Raw genomic sequence first — 12771 nt, 5'->3', positions numbered from 1 at the left:
AAGGAACTCCTAGGTTATGCCTTAATCATGCCTTTAACATTGGCACACCCAGTGGTTACTATTTCCCCAAAATAGTGGACTTGAACCCACAAAATCCCTTGTTTTCATTTTAGTTCTGATAATTTCATCTAGGTCTTCAAGAATTATATAGAGTATGAAGTGCAATGGCTGGATACATCCAACTTACACAAAATACACAACATATACTCTACCCATCTGACTACATTCCTGACTGTCAATTCTACTTTGCATGAATATCAGTTAAAACTGATTGAATTGATTTCTCAATCTCTGCATCATTTTTGGTTTCCTCCTCACCTCTTGGAACAACTTCATCAATTTTCTGAACATCTTCTGCACTCACATCTTTTGAGTATCAATCACATTCACTTCTATATACTGAACATCTAAAATAACATTCTCCTCTTGCACAGAAGTTTGCACTTCCCCAACAGGTACAATAGCCCAATTTTCAGTCAATACCCCACCCTATGAATTTTCAAATTCCACTGAAATTAATGGATCTGACAAATCCAAATTTGTTGCACTGTCTAATAACAAATGTTCAACATCTTGCCATTCTTCACATTCAGATAAACCAAAAAAATTTGTAAACACATCCTTATGTCTTCCTAAAAATTGCAACAAAGTCTTAAATTTACCCTGATAATCTGTTATGTCTCCTGCTGATTATTATGTTTGATGAGTAAAGACAGGTTTTCCTTCTTATTTATCCTTGAGCTCTTGCACTTGTGCCTTCAGAATTTCACTATCCAATGTCTCCACTACAACTGTATTCAAATCAGCATCTTGGAACTTATTGAGCAAAAACAACTTTAGTCTAAAACCATTCACAGGTTTAGCCAATAATTTATCCTCCAAATCAGTCAACTGAAATGTTCCTTACCCTAAGTCCTTAAAAATTCTATATGGTCCCACATACCTAAGTTTTAATTTGCCAAGATGCTTGCCCAATTTAGAGTTATACATTAAGACCAAATTTCCCTATTTGAATTTATTCTTCTTCAAGTACTGATTTAGCCATGTAGATCTTCTATTCTAAAGAATCACAATAACCACATAAGCACTATGAAATATGTCTTCATCCAAAGACATCAACTGCTCTAATCTCTATTTAAGTGAATCCTCCTGTGTTAGTCTATTTGAAACTAACACCCTCAAAGATGGTACTATGAACTCCATTGGCACCACAGCTTCCATGCCATAGATCAATTTGAATGGTGTGAGTCATGTACAGACCTTAGGCTATTCTAAATGCCCACATTACTGAATTCAATTTCAGATCCCAATCCTTCCTGTTTTTTGAAACAGTCATTTTAAGAATTTTAACCAAAATCTTGTTACTGCTCTCAGCTAATCCATTGGCTTGTGGATGATATATTGAGGACATTTTATGGCTAATCATATGAGTTTCAGTTAGAACTTGAATACCTTGTTAAGAAAATGGACTCCCTGATCTAATTCAAGTTCCACTAGGCAACCAAATCTGGTCATTATGTTATTGTACAGGAAATATGCCACACTCCTTGCCTTATTATCCTTTAATGCAACAACTTCTACCCATTTGGTACAATAATCTGTAGCAACCAAAATATATATGTTTCTTGAAAGTTCTGCTGCTGGCTTGAATGGACCCATAAAATCCATTCCCCACTTCTCAAAAGGACCCAATGGCAAAACTGGATGCTGCCTCATTTTGTCCTGATTCCTTGGATATCCATCCCTTTGACATTTATCACAGGCCTTTGCATACTGATGTGAATCTTTGATTACTGTTGGCCACCATAAGCCACTCTAAAATATTTTTCTATTGGTTATGTCACTTGAAAAGTGACCTCCAGAACTTCTTGTATGAGCTTCACTTAACACTGTTGCCTACTGACTGTCAGGAACACATCTCCCAATAATCTAGTCCACTCCTCTCTTGTACAGATATCCTCCAATTATTGAATAGGTCGCACTTCTTAATACCAGCTTTCTCCTATGGTCTTTGGTCATTCCCTCAGGAAATACCCCTTCAGTAAGGTAATTAAGCATCTGTTCATACCAATCATCTGAGTTGGTTGCATGGATCTGAAATAAGTCTGCATCAGGTAAATCATATGTTATCCCTTCAGGAGGTTCTCCTGACTCCAATCTGCTTAAATAATAAGCAATCAAATGTTCCCTTCCAGGTCTATGCACAATGGAATAATCAAATTCCTGTAATAGTAGAATCCATCTAGCCAATCTTCCTGTTGGTTGTGGTTTGTTGACCAAATAGATCAATGCCTGATGATCCACATGAATTGTGATTGAATTGCCCAACGAATAATGTTTGAAATTTTTCAGTGCAAAGATAACTCCCAAGCACTCCCTTTCAGTAACAGAATAAAATTCTTTCTACTCATTTCATGACCTTGCTTGCATAATATACTGGTCTAAACCAGCCTCTCTGTTTTTCTTGCATTAACATAACTCCCACTGCAATATCAAAGGCATCTCCAAACACATGGAATTGTAAACTCCAATCAGGAGGTTTCATTATTGGTGCTACTTGTAACATCTTCTTCAGTAATTTGAATGCTTTTTCATGTTCTTTTTTCTAGACATACTTCACATCCTTCTTGGTCAACTTGGTCAATGGAATGTAGACATGAGATAAATATTTCAGAAATCTGTTATGCCACTTGATTTGTCCAACAAATCTTCTCAATTCCTTCAAGTTTGTTGGTGCCTTGGCCATTTGAATAGCTATCACTTTCCTAGGATCAACTTGCATTCCTTCTTCTGAAATGATATGCCCTAGTGAAATCCCTCTTTTAACATCAAAATCACATTTGGTTGGATTAAGACTCAACCTAGCCATTTTGCATCTTTCAAAGAATAATTTGAGTTGATTAAGGTGATCCACAACCTTCCCAAACACACTAAAATCATCTAGAAAAACTCTCATGAATGTTGTCAAGTATGGAGCAAAGGCTTCTTGTACCCATATCTGAAATGTAGGTGGAGCATTTTTCAAGCCAAATACCATTACATTACTGGCATATACTCCCCACTCTGTAACAAAAGCAGTCTTCTCTCTATCTTCTTTTGCCGCATCGATATATGATTGTAACCACTGAATCCATCCAAGAAACTGTACATCTGATGACATGCAACTGCATCCAACAAAGTATCCTGAAATGGTAATGGGAAAGGATAAGTTATAGTGGTTGCATTTAGTTTCTTGTAGTCAACATAGATTCCGAGTTTGCCATTCTTCTTTGGCACCACCACTATAGGTGATAACCATGTCACCTTCTCCAAAGGATAAATAAATCCCACTTTCAGAAGTTTATCAAACTTCTCCTTATTAACAGCCTTTGCATAATTTGGATTCATCCTGTATCTCTGTGAAATAACAAGGACTACATCTTTTTTTAGGTTAATCCTATGCATACAAAATCTAGGATCCACTCCTTTCATATTAGTGCAAGTCCATGCAAAAAATATATTTAAATTCCTATAATAGCTACTTCAGATTTGTTTTGAAGTGGCCTTCCATATGAACACTGACTTAGACCATCTGAGGCTCCTTTTCAAAACCTAAATTATGATAATGTAAATCATCTTCTTGGACCCTGGCAGTTTTAGGCATCTGTTCCTCAAAAGCCTTTTTAGCCTAAATGATCTTACTGAATGTGCATATTCTCCTCTTGTTTAGATTACTTCTTGTTTATGTCCTCTTCTATAGGATCTTCGTGTTTACTCTCATTCTGTTGTTGAGAGGTTACAGATTCCTTATTTGCTCCTTGAATTGTTCCAGAATTTTGACCACATCTATATCAAAAATAGGTACAACTGATTCATTAACTTTAAGGGAAGCATCTTCTTCATCATCATCAACTTCCTTCACCATGCTAATACCCTATGCATACAAGGCTCTGGCTTCTCTGGGAAAGGTTGCATTAGGTACCATATTCATGTGAACTTTCTTCTTCCCCTTCTTGACTGTTATTTTTGTAGCTCCCCAATCCTATTTAACCTTAGCCTACTTAAACCAAGGCCTTCCCAATAGAAGTGGATATGGGCTGTCTCCTTCATCCATTTTTAACACTAAAAAATTCACTGGGAATGTGAGTCCTGAAACAGTAATCTGCTAATTTCGGAGAATTTCTAGAGGCTGGATACTCCTCTGATTTGCTATCTTCAATTAAAAAGGAGCTTCTTCTAGCTCAGGCAACTTCAATCTGGCATACATGAATTCAGGTAGAATATTCACGCCTGAACCTCCATCCAGCAATGCTCCATGAATCTCTTGTTCTTGAAAATTAACAGTGATTTTGGGCACTTTGTAGTCCACATCTTCAGCCTCAATCTAACAGCCTTCAGGTTTATCCACATGCTCTTCCTCCTTAGATTTCTGAGTACATGTCTTTTGAACTCACGAACCAAACTTAAAATCTGATCCATTGTAACAATGGTATTCCTCAAAACTTCAGATCTCAACTGTGCCTCCCTTATTTCTTGATGTTGGATCTCCTCCTAAATACTTAACTGTATATCAAGTATTTGCTACTACAATTTATGTTTACCATAGTTAGTTTTCTAACTCTTCTGAATTTCCTTTAAACACCCATGTCTTACCTGTCTTTGATTCTCCCAATAATGAGGGTGTTTCATCTCCGTATGGGATATAACAGGATCAGCCACATATTTTCCACTTGATCTTGTAATAACCAAAACTGATGTTGATTTTTCATGAATCTCCTCCACCTGTATGCAATTTGAAAAATCACACTGGACATGCAACACATTGAGATAGTCCCCTTGTTGTTTTTGCAACACAGGTTCATTCACTTGCCTAGCTTCCTCCACAATGACTACATTAGCCTGTGGTGGCCTATTCTATTGTTCCTGTGCAGGTGGTCTTTGATTGTTATATCTAATAATAGGAACACCTCTCTTCTCTCTGTGTTTACACCACAATGGGCAATTAGGACCCTTCCTGTGATTCATTTCTCCACAATATGTGCATGGGTCATCATTCAGATTACCATTTCCTTGAGGATTAGGTGGTCCCTAGTTATTTCTCCCCTAAAATATTCTAGGTGGACCTTCCATTGCTCTATTTCTATCTAGATCCATTGCATTTGTAGCTGGTGCATTTTCCCTTGGTGCTAGCTGTCTTGGGTTTGCCCTATTGTTGGAATTGTACCAACAGGTAGCATATGTGTGCCCATGCTTTTGACATGTGTTACAATATGGTTTCTTCTTCTTAGGGGAAGTTGAGATTCCCATACTCTTCAAAGTTGCAGTAATCTGCTTATTGAGATTCTGCACCTTGCTTTTTGATTTTTTGTTTGCTTTGCTGTCCTTCTTTCCTTTACTTTTACTCATGTGTTTCTATTTCCTTTCTTTTTCCTACTTTTGGATTTCCTGTCATCATCTTCCGAAACTTTAGAGTCTGAAGCTGAATTGTCATCCTCTAAATATGAATCTGAGTCAAACTCCGATTTTGAGTCTAAGTCTGAATCATTTTTTGAATCCGAATCACTATCATACTTCTTCTTCTTCTTGTGTTTGATGGTTCCCATCCTTTTCTCTACTCTTCTAGCAGTTGCTACCAACAAATTAAATCCTTCTACACCTCTAGGAATATATGTATTAGCTATTGCAGTTCTCAGGGATTCCCTCAGCCCATTACAGAAGTACTCCCTCAACATCTCATTGGTTGGTCTTTCAGGTGGTGCAAGTCTTCCATTCAAATCCAGGAACTACTGTGCATAGTCTTCCACAAGAAGTCTCTTCTTCTTCATTGTTTTCAACTGCTTCAAAATGTCAGTGGGTGTTTTCCACTTTCTGAATCTTGACAAAAATAATGTCTGTAATGCTTGTGTATTAGGAAAATGGGTTGCACCATACTGAGTAAACCAGTTCATGGCCTTACCCTCCACACTATTGAAATTCCTCAAGCCCATGAATCCATTTCTGACTCTATCCTTTAACTCATGAATATTCTGTACATGGAACCATCCCGCATGATGCCCAAACACTAATTTGCAGGATCGCCAAGTATTAGGGGCCTAAAAGGTTCCCCTACTTTTAACCAAAGCAAACAATTCCCTCTATAATAAACATATCCAATCTATTTTCAACCCTGACTAATATGTCTGTTCTAAACATTAATTCTGAATCATTCCTTCATCAACAGGCTCATTTTCGACCACACAGACTCCATTTCATAATTCAGATAATCGATGATAAAAACAGATTACAGTTTTGAATACAGAGAGAAATAGAGGCAGGTAAATCTGTTCCGTTCCTTCATAATCACAACATCGTTTACAGGCTTATCCATTCTCTTGATGTGAACGGAGACACACAAATCTCACGAATTCTCCTTCTAACTTCCCAAAAACATATGCATCCTACTGATGACTTGTCACATCTAATCAAGACAAAGGTTTAAAATACCCTTACAAAACTAAATAAGGAACTCCTAGGTTATGCCTTGATCATGCCTTTAACAATATTGCATAAGAACTTTTCGAGAATATGTAACACTTATAATATGGTGCAAACCTCACATACTAATTGCGTTTGTATTTGAATTAGATTTTTGTAAGTTGTTTTAGGTGATGTGAATGCACAATGTTACAAGCCACTCAAAATGGTTTTTGAATTATATAGATCACAAAAATATACTTGAGCAATGCTTAAAATTGAGCTCCTTATGTTTGAACTTGCTTCTTTTGGTTAAGTTGTGAGACACAAAATTAACATGCTTAATATTTCAAACTTTATTCAACTATTACTTTTTGTTGAGACAAATTAATTACACTTAATATTTCAAAACCTCATGGAAACTTAAATGATTAATTATTGAACTAACATGTAAAAGACCATATTGCGAAAAGCATTTCTTAGAAAACAAAGGAAATGTTAAGTAAGGTTGTGCTTACCTTAGTTTAAAGTAGTGTGGCATTAAAAGTATGTTAAGTGTTGTAAAGAGAGTTTATTTCGGGTTTGAACCAGCTAAATTGATTCTCAAATTTAGTCAACATCCCTCATGTTATGCACATTAAACCACATAAATTTGATGTTAGAAAGAAGTGGTTTTATGTTGTTCATCTTTATATTGAGATAATAGATGGACGATCAATTGCAAGTCTATTTTTCATTAAAAATCATACTTTAATTGCAGTTTTCCTAACTAGACTTTGAAAAAATTGGTTAAAATTTTATGAAAATCAGTTACTTTTCAAGATTTTAGTTATAAATTTGGCTAGGATAAGGGGGCCAATTATGAAATAGGTGTTGAAAAACAAACACCTTTGGGCTAATAATGTAATAAAAGAAAGAGAATATGACAAGAATCTTACTTAGATGTTACTCATTGATTTGCTAAAAAGTGTTTTATTATTGGAAGTGTATTACTATATCCCAAAATTGCATTTCTTAAATTGCATAAAAGATTATTTTCAAAAAAAGTAGTATTGGACTTGTTTGATTCCTCTTGATATCCCCTACATGCTCATATATTCAAATCTTAAAAAGTCTACAAAATATGAAATCCCCCCTAAAAAATACAGCTTGTTTCTTAGGTGTTTTGTAATTGGCCCCCTTACACTAATGTCAAAAAGTTTTCCCCAAAAATTGGCCACATTTCAACCTCTTCTTTCAAACAAAAAAGAGAGATAGTATTTTAAATGAGAGTAATCCTTTGATAGAGGTTGGAATCACTAGATTTGAATGCACATTCCGATGCTCATAATCAGAAGCTCTAATTGGTTAAGGTTGTGGCCTTGACCTCATATGCGTGCGGGTCCTCCTTCCTCCTTTGCACATTAGATTCAATTGATCCAAGCCGACCCAAAATTGGATTGGAAGGTATTCACGAGGGACTTTAAATATTGCATGGGGAAAATGTCTCTTGCAAGAGACAAACTCACTTAGACACACACATTAAATAAAAAAGGAATAATCGTATGGAGAGATTTTTTGGGATTACAAAACTGGGTCTTAGGTAGGGCTAGAGCAGATAGGCCAAAGCAAGAGCTTATCCCAAGATGACCTCCAACTAATATATTAGAGAATAAGTAGATGGGGGCCATCCCTCTACAAGATCAACTTGTTGAATATTGAATTCAACTCAAGAGGTATATGTTGGGATGACAAACCCCTCCTCCCCATTCCAAATTTGAAAAATAAATGATGATGATAATCAAACTCGATGAAAGATGAAACATGAACTAGAATCAAGCTCAATGGAATTATAAGCACCAAGTGGTATGGATTAATACAATTTAGCCCAAAATGTCTTGTGTATTTTGACTAAACTTGCACCAAGCTCTATGGACCAACAACAAAGCATACAAAATGGGAATTTTGATGACATCTGCCCAAGGTGTAAGATTAAGAATAAAACAATTCCACACCTATTTATGTATTGTAAAGATCATGCTAACAATCTTAATTTTTTGGAGTGCTAGATATCTCCCTTCAACCCTTCAACCATCATATGGAAGGAACTTTTGCTTGGGGAAATCTATGGAATCCACTAGCTATATAGAATTGGATCAGAGGATTATACCTATGGCACATATGGTTGAGTAGAAATAAAAAAGTATTTGATTAGGCTTTTGTGGATCCTCTTTGTGGTTTTTACTTTGAAGAAAGAAGAGGATTTCTATAAGGAAATCTACACAAACATTGATGATGCTATGGAACAAATTTAATGAAGAGCACTACTTCTGAAACCTAAACTTTGATCAGCTTTCAAGGGATACTCCTCCCTATGCATGTAAATGACTATGAAGTTTTTAGCCTAGGGTTAAACTTTCAGATATAAAGTTCAAGATTGTTATAGGGTAGACGAGCGAATTGAAAAATGGGTGCCATTCAAGTGACACTTTTTTTGGACAAAGGAGAACCATTAGTATTACAACCATGCTCTAACAAAAGAGCCTTTTTAGAAAGTCAATAAAGGGAGCTAGACCACACTTCTATTTGAGGAAACATTAAGATAACTAGACTTATCTTTGAAATCTCATTCCTGTAGACATATCTCCTTCTTCTCAAATGGCTATCAATACCATCTTGTGGTGTAAGCTTCTCATGTAGTTGTCCCTAACCATATTGTGTGTTGTTATTAGCTTGCCTTATAGTTGTACCTAACCATCCTTGTGTGGTGTGGTTTTTTTCTTATCCTAGAGTTTTTTTCCATGGCAGTAGGCAACATCAACTCTCCCAATGTCATCCATGAAACCTCCTTGTGAGTGCAAAAGGTGTCTGGTTGAGAGATTTCCTATTATTGCCAGCTTGCTCTGCACCAACAATCTTATCAACAAGATTGGATATTGGGCCTACCATTGTGGATGCATCCATGTGGAGCCCTCTTGTTTATGTTAATCAACAATCAAAGCACAAAAGATTTAGTTGAAGTCTATAGCCCCAATTATTGCAATCCCAACTTTTAATCAATCTATTGACTGTCATTCAACAGTGACTACTGTCTCTTCATTAGTGACACTTGGAATTCCTACTACCTCCTCATCAATGACACCTAGAATTTTTGCAACAATAAAAAATGAAGTACCCATCTCAGATCAAATCGCAACCATAGCAAACAAGTTTTTCTATGAAAGAGTATGCCTACTTGATGCTCTGAAGTGGAAATCAGATTACAAAAATAGGAACTCAACCATTTTGTATTAGTACTTTGTTTATAATTACACTTGGAATCAGTGCAACAACAAAAATGAAATACCCATCTCAAACCAAATCCCAACCATAGCAAAGAAGAGGTTCTCTATGAAAGAGTATGCCTACCTGATGCTTTGAAGTGGAAACCGGATTACAACAATAGGTACGCAACCATTTTTTATTAATACTTTGTTTATACTTAAATTTTTCCATTCAACATTGATTGCTACCTCTTCATCAATGACACCTCGAATTCATGTTGTTTCTTCATCGGTGGCACCTGGAATTCGTGCAACAACAAAAATGAAGTACCCATCTCAAACCAAATCCCAACCATAGCAAAGAAGAAGTTCTTTGTGAAAGAGTTTGCCTACCTGATGCTTTGAGGCGGAAAATAGATTACAGCAACATGTACTCAACCATTTTTTATTCATGCTTTTATTATGCTTAATATTGTTCATGTTTATACCTATGCAAGGTATAAAGAATGCTCACATAAATTTTCTTTGTTCTAGGTAGCTTCTCTCAATGGCAAGGAGAGCAACCCAATCTTCAAGGCGTGGTAGGAGCAACTTCATTTACAACAAGTGTTGTGAGGCTTCACAACCAACTAATCATCATCCTTCTAATCATCCCAATCAATCGGTTGCCCCACTTTCTTCTCATTTTAGAGCTATCTCTTACATCCAACTCAATGCTTTGTCTCTAGCCAATCTCAACGATCCCTCTCAAGACAAGCCTAGCCAATCAGTTGATGTGTAAGCAACAAATCAAGTGCAAACTCCTACCCATCTTCCAAAGAAGAAGTGTGCTTGAAATTAGATTGAGGAAGAGATGGCTAAGGCATTGGAAACACGTGAAGCTAGATTGTCCCTTAGAAAGTGTTCATTATAGTATGGTATGAGCACAACAGCTATCACAAATTGGGAGCTAGGGAGGACATACAAGAGGCAGAAGGACCCACCTAGCATGCTAAGTGATGAAGAGGAGGCTTTGTTGCTAGATTGGTGTTGGAAGAAATGTGAAGCATGCCATGGGGTATCAATCATTGATGTTAACTTGAAGGTTGTTGAGATATGTCAAACAAGTCATACTTTATTTAGAGGGAGTATCTTGAGAAAGTCATGGTGGGATAGTTTTCATAGACAACATCTAGAACTTGTCTTTTGAGTTTATGAACTATTGGAGCATGTAAAGGCAACTTTAAGTTGTTAACACCTTACATGAGAATTTGAAGAACCTATATGAGAAGCACAACTACCCTCCAACCCACATATGGAATGTAGATGAGACTGGGTTTCAAGGGTCACGAGATAAGGGTATCAGAGGTCTTGCACGCAGAGGGATAAATGTTGTATATGGATTGACCACTGACTCAAGGGAGTGAATGACTATCTTATGATGTGTGAATATGCTGATGGTCAAGCTATTCCTGGCTACTACATTTTCAAGTGTCAAAAAGTTGGGTGTAACTACATCCAAGATTGTGAGCAAGGACCTATCATGGCCATGCAAAAGAAGGCATGGATGATGGGTGATTTGTTTACTGCAGCATATGGTTGGAGCACTTCTATGATGTCATTCAAGGAAGTATGGGATTTGAAAACAGGCACTTGTTAATACTTGATGGACATGACAATCGTGTATCCATAAATGTGGTTGAAATGGCATTTGAATGGGGCATAGACATAGTGACATTGCCAGCCCACACATCATGCAAGCTTCAGCCCCTAGATCTTATAGTCTTCAAGTAATTAAAAACACATTTTTGGAAAGAGAGAGCACTATGGCAACATCAGACTAAAAATAATCATGCTTCAAAGGTTGATTTGGTTGGCATAGCTGCTAGAGCTTTCAAGCTCTCATGTATGGAGGCAAATATTAAGGCTAGTTTTCAAGCAATATGCATATAGTTGCGTCCTATCTCGAGCACTCTGATAGCTCCACGATCCAAGTGCAAGCTTCAAGCGAGCTTGATCCTCAAGCTCCACACTCCAAGCCCCATTACCGCGAGCAAGAGAAGAGAAGAGAAGAAAATAGAATAGAAGAGAAGAGAAGAGAAGAAGAGGGGAGAAGATGGAGAGCTTCTCCACCACGGTCCCTCACCCTCACACACTCACTCCCTCACACTCTCACACTCCCTCTCTCAAGCACAAGCTCAAGCAAGCAAGAACAAGAAGAAGAAGAGGAGGATCAGAGCTACTTTTGGCCACACACAAGAATGAGCTTCTTCATTCACTTTTTGCCTTTTATACAAAACCCTGACCCTGATTCCCTTTGGGCGGTCATCCCCTTATCCCCTTTTTCACATAGTCGGCCATGGCCTAGGCCCTCTTTCCCATTGCCTTCTATCTTCCTAGCTTCCTTCTTATTGCCCATCTACCTTTACAATTTGCACAGGAGGGAGCCTAGCTTTATTTTACAAAAAGATTAGGCTTAGCTTTTGAGGTTGCCCTTGCACTTTCGGCCGTTTCCCTTCCTGCTTCTTCCGTTGTGTCTAATTTCCTTATGGGATGCCTCTTTTAGCTCCCGACTTGCGCTTCCCCACTTTTTCCACTTTTTTCTTGTTCCAAGGTTAACTTTGTGTGTGTGTGTGTGTACTCCAACTAGTTTTGGAGTGTTAGTGTATAGGCATGGTGGACTTCACATAACTGGACCTCTTTGCCATGTATCTAGTGTTGACTTGGAGTGTTAGTAGGCGTTCATATAACTCCCCCTTCTATGTGTCGAATTGGAAGGCCCTTTTTGTTCCAAATGATTTTTTAAATCATTGCAAAGTGCATTTGTAACTTTTAAAATTATAGAAATAGCATGTTTGCGAATAGACCCCTTCAAACTCACATGTCACTCCAAAAACACATTTCTCTATTTCAAATAAGCACAAAATGTCAAGTGTTATTTTACTGGCTCCCTTATCCTACTCTTTTTTCTTCTAATACATATTAACATTTCCTCCCCTGAAAAGAAAAAACACCAATCATGTCACATCTAAATGTTGCATTTTTGGGGGGGGGGGGGGGGAGGGGTCTCTCGTGTAGGTAAAAATATGGAGGGAAAAGAGTCGATGCCAGGTGGTGG

At 37.2% G+C, this 12771-nt stretch overlaps 1 pseudogene; it reads left to right on the top strand.

Annotated features, from left to right (window-relative positions):
• The window catches only part of LOC148035713 (MFS-type transporter clz9-like), a 59199-nt pseudogene extending 47593 nt beyond the window's left edge, over positions 1–11606 (top strand).
• The last annotated feature ends 1165 nt before the right edge of the window (positions 11607–12771 follow it).

This window comes from Lygodium microphyllum, chromosome 5 (assembly GCF_053477565.2).
Source record: "Lygodium microphyllum isolate KBCC chromosome 5, Lygodium_microphyllum_v1.1.10, whole genome shotgun sequence".
In the NCBI taxonomy this organism is placed as follows: domain Eukaryota; kingdom Viridiplantae; phylum Streptophyta; class Polypodiopsida; order Schizaeales; family Lygodiaceae; genus Lygodium; species Lygodium microphyllum.
Note: the sequence above shows the minus strand (reverse complement) of the source record. Positions and strands in the feature narration are given on the sequence as shown.